Source organism: Phalacrocorax carbo, chromosome 2 (assembly GCF_963921805.1).
Source record: "Phalacrocorax carbo chromosome 2, bPhaCar2.1, whole genome shotgun sequence".
In the NCBI taxonomy this organism is placed as follows: Eukaryota; Metazoa; Chordata; class Aves; order Suliformes; family Phalacrocoracidae; genus Phalacrocorax; species Phalacrocorax carbo.
Window position 1 is genome coordinate 160,323,105 of NC_087514.1, and position 23,838 is coordinate 160,346,942.

General features: G+C 38.4%; 1 protein-coding gene across 22 annotated transcripts in view; it reads left to right on the forward strand.

Annotated features, from left to right (window-relative positions):
• KMT2C (lysine methyltransferase 2C) overlaps positions 1-23,838 on the forward strand; it is a 200,890-nt gene that overhangs the window by 20,791 nt on the left and 156,261 nt on the right. The window contains exon 2 of one of the 22 annotated variants that reach the window (XM_064445063.1): positions 1,606-1,680. The exons of the other annotated variants lie outside the window; for them this stretch is intronic. The gene's annotated coding sequence lies outside the window, so the exon portion shown is untranslated. The remainder of the gene's footprint in view (positions 1-1,605; positions 1,681-23,838) is intronic. 22 annotated transcript variants of the gene reach the window in all.

Genomic DNA, 23,838 nt, shown 5'->3' on the forward strand with positions numbered 1-23,838 from the left:
ACACAATCTTTTCAAAAAGAGTGCCATTTTAATTTTGCGTGTGTCAAAGCATACCTCTATAGCGTTAATTTTAGATGATCCTCCCAGATGCCTTTATCTATAGTTCTAAATTTAAAAAAAAAAAAAGCACTTTTTAAAATACACCGTGTTCCCAGCACAAGATGCACGCTCAGACCATCATATATGATGATTTTTATATGAGCAGTGAGCAAATAGGTCATAAGTCAAAGTAAGTGTTATGTAACTGGGTGGCTTTAGCAAACTTGATACGAACTGTATAGAGAAAAAAAGTTTGGATTTTTTTTTTTGGTCTGGACAAAATCAGAGGCTGGCTGTCCCTTTTTTTTTAGTGGGATTACTTTGTAGCAGGTTGATTTAAAAAAAAAAGACAAAAACCAAAACAACATATGCTTTAAAAATATGAGGCAGTTAATCTGTATGGTGTTTGGTATTTTTTGAAAAAACTGTTTCAGTCATGTACCTAATTCTGGATACTAAATATTACGTATTCACCAGTGAATCATTAGTTAATACTGTAACCAGCATTACATAATTGAAAAATGTTCCTGAGTTAGCTTAATTATTTAACTTCACTCTTTTGTAGAATAGCGTTATTTGGCATAGTTAGAGTTCTTGAAAGAACTGAAGATCAGTATGAAAATAATGGGGATTTTTTGCATCTGAGGAAATAAAGCAGTGGTGGGTTAATACTCCTATTGCAAAACTGAAACATAGGCAGACATTTAAAGATTCCCAGTGACTATATAAAATACTATGTATTAAAGTAAACACCGTTGCTGAGCTGGCGCTTACATGGAGGGGTCTTTGTGCTTTTCTACATCGTGGTGATGTTAGCATGTTGTGTTTGGTGTTTCTGCACAATAAAATACACTTGCTACAGAAAAAAGCTGCAGCCCCCAGGCTGTTTAGTGCAAGTATTTTAACCACCTACTTGTAAGACAAACGGAGGCAGGAGACAAGATACACTTTTCTCGGCGCTGCTGGGATCAGCTGCATCTGTACTAGCCATTCATTAATTTCACTAATGCCTACCGTACACTTATTTTTAAAGTAGTTGGTGTATGGTTCCCATACTACTTTATTGTAAATGCCCTTTCTTTTGATAATATACTTGGAGTTTGAGTATCTGTAGTTTTTAATTGCGTGCCTCACTTGCATGTCATCTTTGTAAACTGTTTTGTGACTCTTCTCGCATTGTATCTGTTCTGTGCAAAGTAATAAGTAATATTCTGTCAGCGCTCATCTAGATGCTTTTAGGGCAAAATACTGAATTTTTATATTATTATTTTGTCAGACTGCTTATTTGGTTGGCTTATATGATTTTTTCTTCTTTCCCCCCCTTCTTCTGTAGTATTCTTTCCCAAACAGAAACTGCTGCAGAGTTTTGGCAAAATGTTCTTTGAGAGTTCTTTTTGGGGGGAGGCTTTATTGTCATTTACATAATATGCCAGTAGAAAGTAGTTGCATCATGTACGCTTTCTTAATGTGACTGTTCATTGGACTTGCCTGAAAATGATCTCTTAAAGGTGAACGGCTGAGCAAAAATGAAAAGAAGCTGTGTATTGATTTCTGCTTTTGTTTCAGGCTAAAAGGACCATTCAGCATGTCCTTTACCGGGTATTTCCAGCATGAAATTTAGTCACCTATTTAAAAAGAATGGTAAAAGTGCTCTTTTTATCATCACCGCTCTCAAATCTTACAGCTTTGCAGCTCTGTTTTCCTGTCCTTAAACTATGGCTAGAAAACTCTTAGTATAGAATTGTATATACTTTGTGTGCCATTTATTATAAAAGATGCAGCCCAAAGTGGCTCTGGAGTGTTGTCAAAAGTACACTCTAAATGAGCTGAAAGATGATACTTTTTTTGTTTTATTTGGGCCATTCCAATTTTAGTAATTACTAAAGCTTCTGGAAACTCTAGGAGGTAGCGTGTTTCCAGAAAAGAGTATTAAAAACCAGTTGACAGTGGGCCTTTAGCTAGCCTTTTATAATTCTGTCTTTCCTCTGTGAAATCCTTTTGGCATGTTGTGGTTCACTGGCAATATCCCAGCGTGTGATATCACAGATATCAGATGTCTTCTTGCGATTCATGGCATTTGCTGTGCCGCGGTGGTGCTCTCTGGGATGGCTTAGGTGAACCAGGAAATGTCACAGAAATTAGGTAGGGAAAGCGGTGTGATGGAGAAACAGTCACACAGTATTGGGAACAGGTGAGTGCCTGCTGTTGAAGAGTGTTCAAGTCTGTGCTTGGTAATCTGGTGTGGAACGTATGCAGCAAACAGATGCGTCTTTGACTGAGTGGTCTTTGCAGATTTTTTTCCAAGCATCTCGGATATAGATGCATATCAAAATGAGTGGCAAAACATCACAGTTAAGCTTCTTCCTTTGGAAATATCTTTGATGTAAAAAATGGATCATAATTGTATGTGGCCTTGTTAGGGTTTATTTTCATCTCAAAGTTGAGGTCCAATGCCAGGCATAAGTATAGATGGTATTGCACATATGGAGGGTATTTGACTCCTCCATAAGATCTGTTGAAAGTTATTCATAGCGCATTGCATTTCTGTCTGTCTCTTTGGTGAAGTCTCCCTCTTGTCTGTGTTCGCTGTTGAAATGTTACACAGTAAGTGTAGTTTGGGCTGACGGTGCTTTTGTAATATAGCTAGAAAAGAAAAGAATTCGTGTTGGCTACTTTGACCTGTGTTTTCATCCTGGTTAGCACACATTGAAAGGTAAATATTTACTTGAGTAATGTTACTTAATTAGGCACTCACAGAAGATGAAGGCATGGAAGAAGAATCTACTTGTGTATTTGTTTATTTAGTCAGGACTTGCAGTTCTTGGGTATAATTCTGACGATTTCTTTGTTTTAGGTGGAACTCAATGTGTTCCTCTTAACCACAAACACTTCCATGTTATTGTTGCTTCAGATCTCCCTTTCTCTTTTTCTTCCTTCATTTTTTTTTTCCTTTATTATCCTTATTTTTAATTTTTGTGCCTCCAATGCCCCAGTGCTGTAAAAAGAGAATATGGATTGCTTTTGTAAGACTCTGTTTAGGAAGCACTGAATGTAAGAGCGGGTTATTGCTGCCTGGTTTATAGTTAGGCTTCTGCCTGAGCCAGCTTATGATCTCAATTAGACTCTTGCCCCCTGTTAGTGTCTATCATCAGATGCCATAGAGAAAAATGTGACAAACTCTGAAGTGGGCAGTTATGGAACAACATGGGGGATCTGTCTGAGGTGGAATTAGACCAGGAGGAAAGAGAGCTGTGTTTTTTCTAGAATTAAGAAAACCTCAAGCGGAATTCTTATTTGTACTTATAGTTCTGCAGAAATCTACCTTCTTTGAATCAAATTACTTGTGAGGATATTGAGGTTGATGGAGTTTGAAGGCTTTTCCAAGCATGAGGACCAGGGTGAAAGGATATGATACAATTGGCAGAACAAAGAGAATGGGGTGGGGGGAAGGGATGTGTTGGATGGGACTACACAAGGGCAGCGTATTTGGAGCAATGACAAGGACTAAGGTTGGAGCTTTGTTTTAGTTATCTTGCCCTTCCACTTGAGTTGGGAGATTTTGACAATAGAGTTTTGTGGTACCATTGAGAATGAGTTTAACAAGGAAGTGGATACTGACAGTGATCGCGGAGAGTGATGAGGGAACGAGTCTAGAATATTTTCTGATCTGTTTCAAAGGTTACTTGATTGGGGCCAAATAATGGAAGGTGTGCCAGGAGTTGTCACTGCCATGTCAGCCTTGCCTTGCCTTGTGTACAATAGCTTTAGTCATTGTCATGGCAGAAGCCATTCATTATATGCTCAGAACTGTCATAAAATGGAGGTCTGGATCAAACAGTAAGTACTCTTTTAACCTTTGACAGACTTTGCTCATTTGAAAAATTTCACGTTGGCTTTATGATATCTTAGTAGAAGGCTGCTTGCACATGGGAGTGGACAAAAGCAAGGTAGAGTGCCTTTGGAAGAATTGTGGGTTTGCAGTGATCAGAAATGGGGAATCCAGAGTTACAGGAACGTAATCTTTAAGACAGTTGGGAGATTAAGGATGAGAAACGTAGAGTTCGGTCTTTTTCTTTCACCTTAATCCGTCTTGGTGCAATAGCTTGCCTGTGAACACTCTTTCTTTTCAAGTGCATTTAACCACCTTTTCTTTTCTGTTTGTCCCTTGTCATCTTCTGTTTTCGCCTTGTTAAAGGAATCCAAGATTTTTAATTAAGGAGAAATAAACAGTTTAAAGAACAATATAAAGGCAGTGTTAGACAGCTCCAAGAGCAGCAACTGTTATAACTTGCAATCTAGTTTGTGGGAGAAAAGAGTGGTAGTGAAGAAGCCTGGAAGATTTCTGAGGTGGTTTGTGTGGATCAGGGTACAGTTTTGCATGAATAAATTATTGAAATTGGGCTGGGGAGGGGAGTCTGGCCTGTATATTTTGTTTAGGTATTAGTCTACAAAATGTCAAGTAATTAAATATCTTTTTTTTTTTTTCCCTTGGTATATTTGTCTTCAGGTAGTAAAATCCACCTAGAATGATGTAGAGTGTTTAGCTATGAGGAGTCTGTAAGTTAATTATTTTCTCTCTTCCATGTTTCGGAAATGTACATAGCTGTTCAGTGTGTCTTGACCGCCGTGGTTCTGTTACTGAGATGGTTATGTCACTTTTCTGTAGAAAGTTTTGGAATCCTAGAACTGAAATGGTGAATAGCTACTATTTTAGGCAGTTCTATTGCCTCCCTTGGGGATGTTTTGAAATCGGTTGACTTCTGTTTTAGTATGTTACCGGAAAGTCAGAGTTTCTGAACTGTGGTGTATAGCCAGAAATTGCTATTGCCAGTTGTGACATCTGCTGCCATCGCCCCTGTTGATGAAGATTGTTTGCTACTGTTTCCCCTAGTGATAGCTGAGAGAAATGAAGGCTAGAGAGAGGTAGTTCTCCTGATCATTGATAGACCCACATACAGTTCATATATAAACAATCCTATATTATATTTTTATATATATTTCTTTTCTTACGGCTTCCTAATCTTCAACGTCTGCTGCTGATAGCTTTGCCAGTACTATGCAGTTTTCATTATTGATGCCTCTGGACCACCAAATAAAGAGCTGTCAGTGAATAAGTACTGAATGGATTCATTTAATTATGATAAGGTATTCTCTAAGGTACGCAATTCTGTTTCAAAGACAACTGAAGTCAATAGAAAGTTTTCTATTGAAATAAAACAGTCATGAGAGTAAATGCTCATCAGTAAGAGTAAGAATTCGATATTCCAGTCCATTCTGTATCTACTGTTTTGAATAGTGCTAACCGACTGCTGCTCTGCATGGTCAAAAAGTGTGGGGAAGAGGATGCTTTAGAAAAAAGAAGCCAGGCATTGCAGAATAGTTTTTGGTCTTCAAATTTCAAGAAAACGTGAGACTAGTTTTCTGTCAACTTAGAGTCAGTGAAACAGCGCTAAGCTGAAATCATAGAAATCACAAATTGCATAGACTTGTTCTTGATTTCTGTATTACTCTTTTACTGGCCAGTTAGTCATGTTTTACTCCCACTGCTTCCAGATACCAACAAGAATCACAGTCGTGTTGTGTGTAGGGAAAAAAATTGCAGGGCACTTCTGGGCCACTCGGTGAGAACTGGGTTTATTTGGTTGTGTTCTTCCTAGACAGTATTTCACGCCTCTGAGCCCCAACATCCTGTCTGATACACAGCTCATCAAACACAGGAACATCATAACTACTGATATTATGTGTTATATTTCATCAGAGCGATGTAGGGCTGAATAATTTCGCATGTAGGGTTCCACACCCTATCCTTGTACTTTTCACCACCTCCTGTCCCAGAATTCTCAGGCTGGGAAGCAGATTAAGAGGAGCTACTTAGTTGGCTTTCCTGGTAAGTAGTATATATTTGTAGGTGAAGAGTAGGAAACAACTTCTGGGGAAGGCTGTCTTGTAGATCTCCTTTGTAATAGAGAAGCCAATGATGGTTGTGGTCTCTTCAGCAGGTTGTAAGGATAATTTTTCCTGACTTTTGTAGCATCCTCTGAGCATGAATTTAATTGTGAGGAATTTGAAAGATTGGCCACAGTGGTATGTATAGTTAGGGGCGGGAAAGCAGTGGCAGCGGCTTGATGTCTCTTCAGGCTGTAAGAGAAGCAAGGATGGGGTGTTGGGGAGTGATTGTATCGTATGCAAAACTTGTAATTGGGTAGAACAGATGAGCTTTTAGGCACACATAAGGAAATATGTGCTGTTTTTTCACAAAGTGTCCAGGTGCCCCTTAGGCACTTAATGTCACAGAAAGCACCTTCTACATCTGGAGTCATCAAGTTGCAGAATCTTTTCAGTGTTGCATCCTATACTGAAAGAAGATGTATCTTGAAATAATCTCTCCTGTAATCTCCTCTCCAGTCCATCCAACAGCCTCCTAAGCCTGCTAAACTCATCAGAAGCAAACTTTCTGCAGATCGTCCTATACCCAGATTGTACCAGAGCCGCAGAAGTGAAATTTGCCAACAGAGCTCCATGACCACCCCTGTACATGCATTCCAAGACAGAATTACCCAGATCATAGGATTCTCTGTAATAAGCTTTGTCTTTTACTTGATTTCCTCATGAACATTCACTATGTCCTCATGGAAAGTGGATGGATGAAATTACGCAACTTCTAAATACGAGGATGAACTCGCCCACAGTCAGTGAACACCCACTGTTTCTTGGAAAACTCTGCGCGTAACTCTTTGGTCGTGGCGTTCTAAGACGCATGCCAAATTTCATCAAAAAGATGAGCCTGAGTACTGAAAATCGGGACTTGTGGGATGGTTAAAGTCATGAGCCTGACAAATGACAAAATGTAGTCATACTCTAATACCCTCCCTGCACCCCTGCCCTAAAGCTCACCTCTTTGTTTTATACATATATAACAAATTGCCTCTTACTCCATCTGTTTTCCCCAGGAGGCAACCATCTTATGAGCTTTCCCTCAGCCTTCTCTACAAGCAAAGTCTACCTGTCTTCTCAGATAGGTTCACAGCTTTAACTATGAAGACTGGGGAATCTGCATAGTGTTCAAATAAGAGCTTTTGTGTCCAGGAGCTTGTTTGTTACTTTAACTATGTTACTTGATCCAGGGTGGGGGGCAATATAAACTCCCACGTATCTTTCTCTGTAGTCTTTTCACTGACTACAAGAAGTAAAAAAAATTATAGATTCCCTACAAAAAGTAAAGTTAGAATGCTTGTATACTGGGATTGGATATTATTTCACATTTGACGATAGCAGCAAAATGTGACCTGACTTTCTTCAGTAACGTGACACGTGATGCTTAGGTTATTTCTGAGGTTGTGCAAGGAATTTAGTGACTTAGGAGAATCCATTGAGCTGCCAGAAGAGCTTAGTGTTGCTTAAATACAAGAAAAGTAGGTGGTTTTTGACTGCAAAAAGCATCTTGTTGGAAGGCATGATTATATGACATGAAGCTTTCTGTTCTTGAGGTTTTGGGTTGGTTCTTTTTTACTGTAGTAGATAATGACCACCTGACTAAGGGATAAGCACTTAGTATAATCTTTTCAATACGATATGGACAAAGATCCTAATAAGCCATCATGTATAGGATGCTCAGACATTTTCTTTGCATGCTTCCTCCCACCACGCAGAACTGGTAAGACTCCATGAGAGGCTCCAGATGTCAGAAATCAGGAACAAGTTTTTCAGAGGAATGAAACTTTCATAAACCACTAAAGGCTACATAACTGCACGTTCACTGTTCACAATTCAGGATGTTGAATACAAGGCTGGAAACAAAGGTTAATGTTGTTAAAGATCAGTCTTTAGCTGTGATTTGGGCAATATGTTGAGCTTTGTTTTCCTAGCTCTTGGTTTAGATCCTGTTTGTAAGATAACATGGAGAAATTCCCTATTTCACAACAGCAGCCACACTGGGTCAAATCAGAGATCTGGATGTCCCATCGTCATGTTTCCTGCAGTGGTTAATAGCAGATGCCTAGGAAGGAAAATAAGGAAAGGGTAATTTTGTAATGATACTTCCCTGAACCACTAATTGCAGGAGGTTGGGAAAGAATTGTGGTATTTCTGGAGTCAAGGATGGTATCTCCATGTTAGATCTGTTGAGCATTAGACATCTCCCTTGAATATGTCCAGCCTCTCCTGGATCACAGAAACTTTCAACATGCTGAGCATGGAGTACCACAGTTTAACTGCATATTGTGAGAAGAATGGGGTGTTCTTGAACCTTCTGCCTACCAGCATCAGTGCCACGTAGTATGTGTTGGAAGACACAGTAAATGCTAATTCTGTGATCACCTTTTCAGTGTGAGTTGTGATTACAATTATCAAGTTGCATGAAAATGTGTGTGTGTGAAAAACAGACTGTATACTTTTCAAAGAGGTGCCTGCATACCGAAGACCTAGTTGAGAGCACCAGGTTACATCGCGGAAATTTTATTTAAACTGGAAAAATTGTGTGTCTGTAATGGGACTGCTTTTTGAAGGCATTAAGAGACAAACGGACTCCAAAGGCAGGATGTCTGGACTCTTAGCAAGTTTTCTTGTTGTTCTTAGGGCAGTACATTTTTTTCACTTTTTGCAGCCTTTAGGAATCACGGGATCTTGTTTTCTGATCTTAAACGTCTATATTACATAGCTTAGGTCTTGAGTCATTTTATTAGTTAAATAATACTTGTATCTGGATGATGAACCTGTTTTATATCTACCATAAAAGCACTTAATTATTCTGCATATTATGTTTCCCGATAGAAGTGGTTATCGGTGAGTTTAGATTTCACACTCGATCATGCTGATAATCTGTGGATCTACAGATCTTTAAAACCCACAGTGTATTAATGGTGCTATCAACCATAGCTGCTGCAGCTTTATTTCTTTATTTTTCCTTCCTCAAGGGTACTGTAGTGGCCAGTTCAAGCATTAGCCACCAAATGCCAAGGCGGCTATATGGCAACTGCAGTAGCGTTTCTGTATCTAATGGACCAGGTCACGTGCAAACCCTCATTAAAATATGATTAAAGTGTCCCCTTTTGTTTGCTAGATGGAGCCAAGCCCATGCTTTGCTCTGGACCCTCCATTATGTTTGTGCTGTGTTTTGAAACATCTCTTGTTTGTGAAGCTGATTGTTCACCACCCCAGCCTCATCCAAACCTCTGCTGAAGATGCGCTGCATTCAGCTGGCTTTCCATTATTCGTCTCGCCTCTTACATCGACCGATGATTAAATGCGAGTAAATTAAAATGGTGTCTGCTTTCATTGAAAACATAGTCTTCTAAAGACAAATATGAAATATGAAGCTCCTGTTCTTGACTGGGGACGTATCTTACTTTCCTATACCTCTGCTTTTTAACTACTAAAGGCTGTTGCCTCTTTCACTTTTTTTTTTTTCCCTGGTATTTAATTAATAAGCTAGTCTCACAGTTAGAGAATCAGCATAAATTGTGTTGGTAATTTGCCATGACCACCTATGGTAGTACATAAATAATGAGAGAATAACAAAAACTTACAACTAAATTTAAAAAATCAAAAGGATTTAGTTATGCTTTCTAAGACAAGCCTTCTTATCTTGTCTGGGAGTAGAAAAAAATGGGCTGTTTTTTAGGTTTATTTTTTGTGAAACATGGAAATCAGTATGCTTCGAGCTGAAAGGCTCATAGCATGAATCCACAAATTTAATTTGTATCTTTGATCAGGTATAGCCTTGCCAGTACCCATAGAAAGCATAAACTTACTGGAAACATGGTATAGTTGATCAAGTCCTACGATGAGCATAAATGACTGGAGAGGGACAGCTGACTTCTTGTGGTTGTTGGAATGTCAGCGAATGAAGAGTATTATTTCCAAATCAACACGTTACAGAAGAAAAAGGGATAGAGAATCCTATATAAGTTCTTAGATCTGTCTTTTCTTTTGACACTCTGTGAAATCAGATGATTTGGCACTTGTAACTACTGTGGGTAAGAGGCGTTTATAAGAAATAAAATAAAATGTATATGTGGCAGTGGTGGGGGAGGCGTCTGTTCTGAAAACATCTGAGATGCTGGAAAGTGTGTCCCCAGTGGGAAAGAGAAATTGCATCGCTGGCACTGAGGCTCGCTTCTTATGCATGTGTGGCCATATTTAGAAAAGGATCAACACTAGGAGCTGAATTATTAGAGAAGTGAGTGGCTGGAGGGACTGAAAATAAAGGAAATGATTTGTATCTTGCTCATTTGTTCAAATTTGGCCAGATGATACTGGGGGGGTGGGGGTGGGGTGTTGCTAACTCCAGCCTAGCTGCTAGTGCAAAGTGAATCTTGAGATGAGTTTCAGAAGGTAAACATTTGATTTAAAGCTCCACAGCTGCTGTTTCCTGGGTTTGTATGTGGCTGCCTTCTGCCTGCCAGTAGAAGATGAAGGGGCATGAAAAAACCCGATGCTCTCGACTTGTAAGCCTGGCCTGGAAGGACCAGATCCAACACTTGACAGAGCAAAGTGCAGGATGCCTGTGCTGTATGTAGCGCTGTGGGAAGCTTCTGGTTTCTAGTACATCTTGCAAACATTCGTGTCTACAAGTAAAGCAAACAGCCAATTAAAAAACACACCACATTTCAAAGAAGTTATATATAAAAACAAGAAAGCTGTCTTACTGGCAGATACGTGCCACTCTATCAGTATAGTTCATTACAATTATTTGCACCTGTGTGGTAGTTTTTAGTTTATTGCAATTTTGTTAAAGTACAACAGATTATCTAATAAATTCATTGGGGTGGGGGTGGGGGTGGATTCAAATGATGCTTCTAAGGAGAGAGCTAGAAGGAATGCTTTCAAAGTTTTCAGGAGCAGTTTCCATCCTTCCCCCTGCCTTTTTTTTTTTTTTAATAAGTGATTCTTTTTGTTCCACTCATCTCAAGATTCATTTTGAAAGACTTATTTTTCTTGTTTTGGCAAAATAGTTGATCAGTGCAACTGGCAAGAAACTGACATAGAACAACAAAGAATTTCTGTCTAGTTAAAAATTGTATTCGAGGCCATCTTGGAGCACTTTGTGAACTAGAGTAGAAACTCTTTGTATAAGAAAGGCCATTCAAGTTAAGTTGCACGTTTTCCTCCCCAAAATTAGCATACCAGAATACTTTCTTGCAGAGTGTTTAGAATACTTTGTACAAGAAATAACAGTAAGTTGAAGATTGCTAACTGAGGATCTGTAATGATGCCAACTGACTTTTTTTTTAATGAAAGCTTTGTATACATAACAGGATGAGTCATCACTGGAGAGTTCTGAAAGTGTTTGGCATCCCGAAGAATCCTTTTGTATGTCTCTGCCGCACAAAAAAAAGTATTTTTGTCATGAAACTCTGCCTTAAGAAGTATTGCAGTAACTGGAAGCTTTAGGGGAGGGTTTTCTAATGTGGCTTAAATCTTTCTATTATTGTTTTAAATATTTTGGTATTCTTAGATCTTCCTGAATAATAGAATGAAAATTTCTAAGTAGTTTGTTGGCTGTTAATTTTTTTAAGATGTGGCTTCAGACGTACTTCTTTTATAAATGTGTTTTTAAAACTGTGTAATAGGAGCTTGACTGTTTTCCGTAGCTTTAATGTGAGTATTAAAAATCTGGTAGGGGAACTCATTTTGCTTTATTGAAACAGGATCTCTGTTGTAAACAGGTAGTAGTTGCTTATCTGAGTCGCACTTATTTTAAGTACATTTTCTTTTGATACAGTTGTTGTGTAGAAGAACTGGTTGGCCTTGGTAGTTTATGTTGTGTCTCTTAAGAAAAGAATATCTCACAAAAATTAAGTTGTTTCTTATTTGTGTTAAGAACATCTGCAGTTGCTATCCTCACCCAGAGCAACTGCTTGATAAAAAGAAGTAAAAGCCTTTTGTGGTGTTTAAGACGTTCATAAGTAACATATTAGACCAGCATTGAATTTTGCCCATGATTTTTCCTAACGATGTGAAACCTGGTTCATATAACGTTCAAGTGTGTGCAAGGCAGCAGAGATTGAATTTTGCAGCTGGCGAAATAAGGTAGCAAACTTACTTTTATCTGAGACTTCTAGGAATGTATGAAATATTTCAGTTTTGGTTTTTTTCCCACCGCTTCAGTCTTCAGCAGTGTATTTTGTAAACCATGCTATAATTAATAAAAAAACAAAAGAAAGCCATTGACGGATTCTTTTATGCCTTGTAGTAGTGATGATATAGATATATTTATTAGGTATTAAATCTGAGTTCTAAATCTTGTGATTTCTTTTCAGTGAACCTGAATATGAAATTTCTGGCCAAGGAAACTTGAAAAAAAGAACAGAATTCTTCGGAAGACTTCACAAAGAAGTCTTCAGAATTCACAGTTCTTCATCCAGAAGAAAAATGCTTTCATAATAATTTAGAATTCTGTAGGCTTTTAATCCCAGTTCTCCAAATAATACAGATAACAGAAAGCATAAAAGACAGAAGGGCTTTCAGACAGTCCTTGAAGAAGTCCGTGGGTTAATTATTCAGCACTGCACGTGCAAGTGTGATAGTTTTCAGTCCAGCTTTTGCACTCACATATTTTTATTAGCATGTTTATTTTACTGTGCACATCCAAGGCTAAGTATTTAACCAGTTCTTTGATTTAATTTGAAAGTGAAACAACGAAATTTATTTAGCTAATAAAGTTGATTTTTGGCGATAGCTTTTAATTTAAGTTTAGAATTAGCTCAGTGGCATTGCTAAGCAGTGGCTTTTAATGGAAGCACGCTTTTTTCTGTTTTGGTTTTTTTTTTTTTCTTTATGTTGAAGGTCTTATGCTGTGTGTTACCAGCTTAGTGTTGTTCTACAATAAATTAAATGCTGAATTGTACTAATTAGGGGTGTGTCTAGTGAGACTGAAGCCCTAGGGTTTTTTTATTTTCCAAGGGAAGCTAAACCTCAACTTTCAATTTAATTTTTGGAAGAGGTAAGCCCTCAACATACCTGCAGATTGGGCCATAGAATTGGATCTAAGAAAGTAAGGTGTTGGGGTGTGCCTGTATCTAGAAAAGGTAACATTTTTGGTGGTGTTATTAATCTTATGTTTACCTGGAGTCCTCTCAGAGCTCTTACTGGGAGGAGCTGTAATTCAAAATATTGTACTTCCTCCAACAAAACATTATTTCCAGCTGTTCAGGTGAAGAAGTTTTCCACTGGGGACATTGAACCAACCGTGTTACCTTTAGTGTAGGGTCCAGATGCAAAGAAGAAAACCAGTATATATTCCTCAATGAAATGACTTCATGTGCTTGTTTTGCAGCTTGTAGGACAGAACGTTGGCACCTGAGATTTCTGGGTACCTTAGATATTTCTCCCAAGTCTTGAGAATTGAAGTATCCTAGAATATCCATTTTCCAGTACACTGACTGCTGCAGAACCCAGATGCCATTATACCTTTCTTAAGTTTGCAGTAAAAAGGTATTTCTAGTGTAACCTGTCATTGAAACAGAACAAAAATACAGGGAGAAGAGGTGGTGAAGGTTATTGAAGGTTTCCCATCCCATTGCTTCTGAGGAACTGTTCCCTGGTAATTTATGTACCTATGTTTTGTTAGTAATGGAAACTTTCTAGTTAGCTTTATATTTACAGGGCATTTAAGGCCATGATTCCAGAGATCTGTTCTGCTGGCAGCAGCGACTGAGGCAGTTGCCTTTTATTGCAGCTGCTCAGCCCTGTTCCTCTGCCAGTGCAACTGCTAGCATGCCTGCGTGGAGAACCTGGCTGCAAACTCGCTTGTGACAGTATAACCTCAATTTGTAAAGGGTACGTGTGACTTACGTGTTACTTCAGGTGAACGTTTGACTGTTGGCCAAGTCTTGTTACTTTTGCTTTGACCCACGCTGGCTTTTTGAAGTGTTACGTATAAAGCTATTTTTCGTATTTGAAGATTCTCACAGTAGAAACATAGTGTTCACAGAAGCAATGTGTTTGAGAGGAAGAGGTCTCTTCAATAGCAATTGGTTTAAAAATTAAATGTTTTGGATTTTTTAAGTCTCCTTTTTACTTCGTCTTTACCTTTTTTATCTTTGAGGACAATGTTTCCTTTCATTTTCTATGGTATAGTTTCACATTGATAAACTTGTGCTTTTATCATTTTTTTCTAGATAACAGGTTTCTTGATAAGATTTTAGGTCTTGTACACTTTTAGACTTTGTAAGTAATTTAAGATTTTAAATGCTTCAGATATGCGGAAAAAAGATAAGATTTGTTATAGTATTAACATCATTATCATGTCAGTAATGTATAGTCAGCAGTCAGGTACCTTCTGTTGTGCCTATTCTGTTTTACTTGCCAGTAAGGTAAATCTTCCACAAGTCCAGGCATGCCATGTCTAAGCTACACACTCATCAAATTTAAATTCTGAAATTAATAAAGTTATTCAAAATTACCATAGTACTTTTGAAAAGTTGAGATCCAGGAGCCCAGCTTTGGGTTGTCTTTGTGATAATTTTGTGTGGGGAAAAAAACCAACCCAAAAACCCCCCAAAACCAACCCTCACCCAAACCCAAAATAGATAACAGGTGTCTAAAGAATTCACATTGTGATGTGTTAGTGCTGAGCTTTTGAAGATGAGAAAATAAGTGTTAATAATTCATATATTTTACTTACGGTAGTTGCAGCACAGTTTAAAAAATGATAGGTATGGGTGCTCTGTAAATGTTTTGTGGAAATTTCGCTTGAAAAATCAATACAAATTGAGCTGCAATTCCAGTGTGTTTGAAATTGCTTGTATCCAAGGAACGAAATCCATCTAAAAGATCAGAGCTGGATAGAAACAGTTAATAGCAGACTGTAGGGATTAGCGTTGGGTTCAGCCTTGCTGTTGTTAATGAGCTGGAAGAAGGCGGAACCAGCAAGCTAATGGTATTGACAGACAGTATGGAGCTAAATGGATTTGTCAACACAAGGAGAGAGAAAATGGAGAGAAACACAGGTTGGGAATATACAAAATATAGAAAAAGGAGGAGGTTCCCCGCAACCTCCTCTAACAGATGAAACAACCACTGTTGAGTCAGTCAGGGCTGATGGGTTTTTCAGATGCTGCACTGATGAGAGTGAGAATCTTGCAATAAAATAATGCTGAAAAGAGAAAGCAGATAAATGAATGGTTTTTTACAGATCATATTTTAGTTACGTCAAGTATGTTAGGAAGGTGAATGCATTACCATTTGTGACACAGCTAGACTTTGTGTTGATATGAACAAGCACGTCCACGGGATAGTGCTGCTTTGAGACAACAGTTAATGCTCACACCTAAGTTTAAATAAAATGTGTCATGGGGAAAAAAAGTGTTGGCAAAATGTAGTAGTTACGAGTTGAGTATATTTAAAACTAGCAACTTTCTATTTTTCTATTAAAAATATTAAACCTATTTTATCTTGTAGGTGGAAGCGTAATGGTGACTGTGCCTTTTAGGCAGAGATTCTTTTCCCTATATTCTAGGAACTTTGAAAACAAAATTATAATGAGAGAAGGCATGTTCATAAAATACTCTTTTCTAGAAATAATCTCTGTAGTCCACAATGGATGAAAGCATGTAATAGTTACCATCACTCTAAATAAATAAAGAAAATTATCCGCTGTTGAAGTGTCCCAAAAGTAACCTCAGCTGCTCTGCAGACACAGACATGGAGACTAGACTAGCAGCATTTACCAGCTGTGTGTAAGAGCTACGCCGCACGTAAAGGGATTTCACATTTTATTATGTGGGAGGAATGATGTCAGTTTGGTTGATTATGCCCCTTTCAAGCTGCTGTGATAATTACCTGCTTGTTACCAGAAGTGTTGAACCCATTTTCAGTTCTTGTTTGCTTTTGCTGTCATGCCCTAATTGCTACATAATTTTGTCCCTGCCAATTACTACCTTGGAGTTGAATTTTACAGTGGAAAAGTTGTAGGAAGCAGTAAAGTCATTGTTTTTTAGATCGCGTAAGTTCAATAGAATATTTTATTGCGCTACAAAGTGTATCGCAGGACATGCTGCTCACTTCGGTGAGACAGCGAAATCCCGTGGTTCCCACTGAAATCAAGAGGACGTGGAAGGTGTGACTTTTTGGGAGAGCAAGTCCCTTGCTGTTGGTGTGGCTGTGGTACCTGCCTCAGTGGATAGACATGCATTGGAAGTACATATATTTACTAGGTCCTTTAGAGGCAAGAACTCTTAAGTTTGTTGGTTTTTCCTTATTCCTTCCCTTTTCATGCTGTCTTTTACCTACTATGTGAGTTTTACAAGTTGCCTTCAGTGTAGGTATTGGGTCACCTGATGTGATCCTTTATCCATAGTTTTCTATAAAGATGTAATGTAAATGGATTTCTTTAAAGGGTGCTGGGCCTGCACAGTGTTTTGTATTCTGATTAAAACTATTTGTTTGAATTATTAAGTAGAATAAAACTATAGTAATTGGGTTAAGGGCTGGCTGACAAAAGACTTTGTTGTCTTTGGGAACTGTTGTTGCCTTGCTTTGGGGTTTTGGGGTGATCCTCCAGCAATAAAGTCTGGTATTAGTCAATAACAATTACTGCTCTTGAAATCTGCATATGGAATGATGTGGATGATCATTGGGAAGAGGCAAAAGTGGGAGCTGGGTTAAGCACAGTTAAACAAAATGCACTTCAGAATGAGGAGAGGGATGGTGTCCCCATGTAGAAGTGCAGGGATGGGGATACTGTCCGGAAAGGAGCATTTCTGGAAAGAGCGTGGGATGTTTGTGGCTGTGTCCTGAAGCTCTGTTTATCGCAGAGATTGTGGGATTGGCTCCTGCCATTTTAATGTGATTCGGATAGCCACAACTGAAAGAACAAAATGTTGGCAAAGAGTCATGAAGCAGACAAAAGATTGTAGAGATCTTGGAGAAAGTTCCTTTGGTGAAAAAGGTGCTCCGTTTGTTAGGCTAAGGGGGGGCGGAGAATCCAAACTCTAAAACTAAGTAGTAGCTTGGTTACAGTGGGTAATATCTCCAGCAGATAAAAAGCCGAGTTCTTAAGGGTTCCCTAATGTAAGAGGAAAAGGTGCAAGAGCCAGCGGTTGAAAACAGAAGGCAGAGGAGTTCACCTAGGAAATGAGTATGAGTATATAAGGAGGAACAAACAACGGAGTGTGGCAAAGTAAGTGTCCTTCTGAGAGATGGGCTTCAATCAATTACCGTTATTGAGTGATATTTATGGATATTAGGCTCGCGTGGATAATGATTCTGGCATTGTATCCAGTGCGTCTGTGAGCAGCCAGACTTCTGTTTTGATAGCGCTCTCTTTAGCAGCTTTTTCATGGATGGTGTAATAAATGTTGAACATCTTTGAGGTCGAAGATTCTTTTCAAGTGTAATCTTTAATACATCGATTGCAAAATACAAATGGTTTCTAAGATTCTGAGGACACAGTATACCTCAATTGTAATTCTTTTGTCATCATGAAGGCTTTCAGGTGCTTTAAGGAGAACTTTCAGTGTGCAAAAATAGAGGGGAAAAAAATCAGTTACGCAGAAGTAATACTCTAACAAAAACTGATGGTTTTACTGCTGCAGTTTATGTGTGGACTGTGAACTAACCCGTGTTCTGTCCTGTCATGATACGAGACAGTACCTGGGTAAATCTGAGTAGCCTTAGGGCCGCTCTAAGTTACACCTAGCCGTATGTGTTTCCTTGGCAGTGTTGTCTTCACAAGTGGTTGCAAGTGTAGCTCTTACAGAGCTGCTCTGCCAGCTGTTGATACCTGGAAGTACGTCTGCAAGGTTTGATTAAGATAATTTTTGAGGCTATGTGGTCTGGTGAGTAGAACTGAGCTTTCATGCTGTAAATGTTAATTGGAAGCATATGTGTATATGTAAAAAGCAAGCTGAAATAAAAGTATAAATATCTAAGAAGCTGTCATTCCAGAAGGTCTATGCTCAGAAAAGATTAGGTAAATATACAAATAGTCCCATTATAAATCGGCTTCCATAGCATTTCTGATTATCTTTGTTACTTGTTTTTCTGGTGGCTTCTGAAAAAAGTTACAGAGGGAGTGATTCAGATTGTAATTTCTAAATCCTTTAAGACAGCATCACTTACACTGTCACCAAAAGAAGCTTCACTCTCTTCATTCCCTCTCCTCCTTCTCTAGCTACTCTTTCCTAGCGCTGCCCTCTCCCTTGCTGCTTCCAGCACAAACATTTGTGGACCTCCAATGAATGAAATGGGATAACTGATCTGGATGAAAAATAGCTGTGCTTTGCTGGGTATACGTTCAATCTGTGTTAAATCTTAAGCTTTGTTTTAACATAATTTTTACATCTTCATGTTTCAGGATTCCTGTTGAATCTTGAACATTTTGGCATTTTTCTCCATACTGAACGTAATTTTTGAGAATTAATTTTGTATTACCTTAGAAACACGTTCCCTTTCCTGTTTAAACTGAAGATACCTGTGGAACTGGAGAGCAGTAGCAGAACTTGAGGACCTTTTGCAACTTGCAGTGCAGTAAACGGAGTAAGCTTACTGCTTGTGTGTCCTTGGATGATGGCCTCAAAGGAACTCGACCTGGAGGTATCAGTTGGTCCTCTTGGATGACTTCCATTGTAGTAGTTGCTGTAACAAGGTCTGCTGGGTATGTGCCCCTATCGTGTGACACAGATACAGTTTTGTTTATAACTCTGACCTGTATCGTATGACGTAGGCTGAGCAGTAGATCATTCTTTTGGTAGCACTTCTGTCGCAGCCTGATCTCATCTCATGCTGTGGGGCGTGTGAAGGAGGGGATCAGGTAGTAGAACTCCTCTAGCATCAAGTGCTGGAAAACCCATCTATTTATTAACCTAGCTTTTTTCAGGTTTTTCTTTAAGGGCGTATTAAGGAAAAGAGGGAACAACTGTTTTAAAAATATTGTGAATTTATATATTTAATCTTAATGGGCAGAAGACTGGCTTGGAGGAAAAATGGAGAAAATAGCTTGGTTGAGTCTCTGTCCCTGGAGGTATTTAAAAGAAGGGTAGACGTGGTGCTTGAGGATATGGTTTAGTGGTGGACTTGGCAGTGATACGTTAGCGGTTGGACTCGATGATCTTAAGGGTCTTTTCTAACCTTAACAATTCTATGATTCTATGGATTGTAGCGGGCTGAAATAAAAACAGGTGAAATTTTGAGAACATTGGTGTACAGCAATGATCGTTGTCCCAAATGAAGATGCTACTTTAACAGTCCTTTGAACAGGAGATGGAAGTTCTCTGCTTTAATTATTTGGGCCTATTTGTAACCTATCTGTAATTTTCAGAAGGCAAATTTATGTCTCCAGGTTAGAAGAATCCTCTTCAGGGGTAGAAAAACGTGTTTGACTTTTTTTTTTTTTTTTTTGGCAGAATGCAGTGTTTCTGCCTCAGCCATGCCCCTAGAGATTGATATGTCTGTTTATACAGAAGCTTTTAAACATGTTTGAAGACTTGTATTAGTTGTGACTGTGCTTTGGAGCATTGCTTATTATGCTACTTGTATTGTTGTTTATATCTCACAATAATATTTCCAGAGTTTTATTTACTCTGGTATAAAAATAGTTTCCATGATCTGGCTTTTAGGATTTACTTCTAGTTTGAAAACAATTTTGGTAAAAGAAAAACAACTCATGTGAATTATAAATTTACACAGACACCTGTCTGATTATATTGCCCATTTTATTTTCAGGTCTATTTTTATTCTTCTGAGGTTTTCCGAGCCTTCTGAATAAGTTTTAATGGATTTTTAATTAGCAAGCAGATCTTTGTGTTTTTCCCTTTGGCTTTCTTAGGTTTAGCAGTTTTATTGAAGAGAAATATTTCATAATACTTGTTGACATTATCAGAAATAAAAATGCATTTCTTCATAAGGAGCACTAAGGGTGCTAACAGATGGAAAGATATGTGGTGATATGGCATTCATTTCTGTTGTGTTTTTTTTTTCCTTGTCTAAATCCATTTAGATTGGTAATGACAACCTGCAGTTAACATGCAAGAACTACTTTTCTTACATGCCATCAACTAATTTGGGTATTAAGAAAATTCTACCTAATGTGTTCTAGGTCAGCATCTTGCATAAAAGCAGGTTATTTATATCGCTTTGGGTACTGCCATTCCTTTCATGTCCTGATCCTCCTAGTTTAAGCTTAATGTACATGTTGGGGGGAGCAATAGGGAAATACACTGGTACTGTTGCTGCAGGTGATTCATCACCTTTTGTAAACAGAGGTTCAGGTGAAATCAGAGGATGGATGCCTTTCTTGGGGAATCCTGTAACATCTGTCTAAGGGACAGATGGGGAGAATTTTTTGGTGTTATTGGTGGGATCAGAAATATTTCAAAAGCATAAGAATGAATGGAGTTATTTTCTATGTAAGCTATGGGAAGACTTGTGTTTGCCACGAGTCTAAAGCTGTGAGTAAAACTGATTTGAGGCAAAAGATACTGAGCTTTATTTGATGAGAAAGCATGAGATGTTCTGGGTTGACTGGTGAATTTTGATAGATGTAAGATCTGGAAATCTCTCAAAACAATATCATGTGAGCTGGATATAGTTTCTCTTAAAGAAATTGATATAATAGCCAAGAGCTGAATATTCTCATTGTTTTTTGGTTATCCTAACTGAACTGACAATGAATAAAAGCAATGGATAGAGCTTTTATTGATCATTGTATGCAGGCTGTACTTGCTGGATACAAAACCAATTCGTTGAGTAAAAACTTCAGTACTAGATCATTGGGCTGTTTATATACCTGCACTGTGTGGCTGGGTATTGCAGCAGGTGGCACAGTCTGCACCTGCACTTAATATATCCAGTGAGAATATTTAAAGTAAAGAGACAAATGCATTTTGAAAGAATCTTTAAAATCTTACTGTGGTAAGACTCCGGTAGACTGCAAAGTTTCAAAAGGAGATCTTTGAATATGGCTCTTAATTAATGGTGCTCAAATGACAAAAATCTGTTCAGAGACAAAAACTTCCACCAAGTTCCAAGTTACTTGGCAGCTGTTTCTCATGCATGATGACTCATATCCGCTGAATTTTATGTATGGGATCTTGAAATCACCAGACATGAGAATTACCATCCTTACCGTTGTATTACCACCTTTACTGAGCAGAGTAGCAGGCAAACCCTGCAGTCTATGAAAGAGTAAGTACTTAGATAATTCTTAATTCTTAAAAAAGGCAAGAGCTTGGTCGTGTTGTGGATAAAAAATTTTTGGCATCGTGGCTGTCGAAACATTGGAGTTAAAACTTCCCATAGCCGTCGTCATGGAGAAACAAATCCCGTGTTCTGATGCAAGTTGATGCTTATGCTACCCATCAAGAAAAAAGAGCATTTGATGCAGTGCCATATTTTGATGCAGTTTTGTGTACTTAAAGGAAGAAGTGTGGACAGCTACAGTGTTTGATGGTGCAAGTGCACATATGAAACTCCTGCAAAGGTTAGATGATTTGTGTTTTTGACAATGTCAGTGGTCTCTCAACTGTTGGTGTTGCCATTTCGTTCTCCTTGCCTGTAAAAAATAGAACATGTGAAATCACTCAGTGGTCTTGGTAAGCATTGCTCAGCAAATTCATTAAAGAGCCTCGCACAAACTCTTGTCCAGGGGAATCATAAGAACGCAGCCACTACGAAGTCTGTAGCCAGGTAGATACACAGAACTAGCTGGGGTTGGAAATGTACAGATGGCTCTGCTTGGAGCTGCTGGTGCTCTCGAAGATTTGTCTAATTTGGTTCCTGAAAAGGTTTTAAAACGTAGTGCAAGTGCTGAAATTCTGGTATGTTGTTTTGCATCATTTTGCTAGCGAATGTGGCTAAGTGCATTGGTAACAAGTGTGTAAAGGATGTACTTTGTGCAAAACTGCCAATATATGATGTGTCAGAAGGTTGTAACTGCATCAGAAATTTTTTTTGCACTGTAATTATTTCTGAGATGTGTAGAATGGTTAAGGTCTGCATGTAATGTGTTTTGTGTTACAGAGCTAGAACTATAAACTGCAAGTCAGACAGTGAGACTGTCTATCCGTGGGAAGGTGGTTCTTGAGAAATAAGAACCTGTAGCAAATTTCATGCTGTATATTGCTGAGTTAATGTGACAGATATTTGACTAAAAGTGATTTTTTCGCTTACAGAATTTGTAGATGTCTAAACAGCTTGAAAAATAGAAAGCTCTGAAAGATCTGAAAGCCTTTTTTTATAATTTCTGTTATTTTAAATGTCTCCAAACCGGAACAGTCCATACATGTAGGTCAGGTGGCCTGGCTTCATGCTTTTAACATCAAACTCAGATTTCCTTATGCAATGGTATCACAAAAAGGTACGCAGAAGTACATTGCAGTGTAGTAGCCCTAACCTCAATATTTCAGTCTGTAACTGGCTGTAGCAGAGCTGTGACTCCACGGGTTTTGTATGGGCTCATGTGAAAAGTTGTGTGTGACTGTTACCGATAATGAATCCTCCTAGTTTGGTCCTTGGCTGCCGTGATCCTCCGTTTCTCTTGCCAGCTCACTGAGGGTGTTCTCAAATAGGTCAAACGTTGGGAAGAAGATTTTGTGGTCTTGTTAGTAAGGCTTTCTTTCAGCTAGGATAGTCTTCATCTGCTTTGTCTTTTAAAAGAGCAGTTCCAGACTCAAACTGAACAACTGTAACTTCAGGGAAGAGCAGAGAAAATGCTGAAGACAGTTGCTTTGGCCAGAGCAGCCTCATCACCCTGCAGAGTTGTAGCTTCAGGCTGCTGGATCTGGTGGCCTTCTGCAAAATTGAGTTGAGATTAAGATTTTCCAACAGTGAGATGTCATTCCTGTTACAGTAATGGTGCCTCTTTGATTCGGGTGGACAGCTCTGACGAGCGCCTGCTGGCAGGACATCCTATTTGCCTTTTCTCAGTCTCCCATGGAAAGTAATTTTGCTCCAATATTGACCTGAGAGCCCAAGTAGAAACAGGTAACTGTGCAAGAGCAGTTGAAATTAAAATTACAGATAACCCAAACCTCACCTTAAAAGTACTAATTCATTTGAGCTTTAAATTGTTGTTAGAACTGTGCAATGCAAATCCATTTTGACACGCGATATTTTACTCAAAACCTGTTTTGGGACAGTCTTTCTTTCTTCAAGAGCTCTGCATTCATTAGTCAGTTTCTCTTGTATTAGGTTATTTTTTGTTAGCAGTGACTGTACTCTAGAATGAAAGCAAAAATGCATCTATGACGTTCAGTACAAATAATCTTTAAAAGAATCCTGTTTGTGTTTCTTTGAGTAGCATAGGAAATCTTTTACAAATTTCCCTTTCACGGGAGTACTGGAAAAGTTTAGATAAGAGACATCAGGTGGAGGCTATGTTCTTTTTATGTTTTTTCTCAGACATCCCTGATCTTGACGGCTATAATGTGTTTTTTTTTTGATTTCAGGTGTTTAGTGCTCTCAGAGGTAACTGTATAAAATATAGATTGAAAAAAGTTTCATCTCTGAACACGTTGCAGCCTGGGTGAATGAATAATCCTGCGTGAATGAATAATGTTTTTTAAATTTTTACTGGTTAAAGGCGGTCTAAGATGGGAAGTTGCAATGTTTTGGTTTTAAACGGAAGCTGAATTACTTCTCTTTGTAGTAGATTATTATGCTTTATAAATTAGAAGTATTAAGATACACACTTCTCTTTGATTATACCAAGAGACTGATAGGCAATATCGAATATATTTTTGAGATCTTTTAATAATGAAACTGAAGGTCGAGCAAGTTCTATAATAAGATCGCAACGTCTGGTTCTGCTGATGTTAAAGAAAAATGGTTTCCTACAGTCTTTCACTTCTCTCTATCACT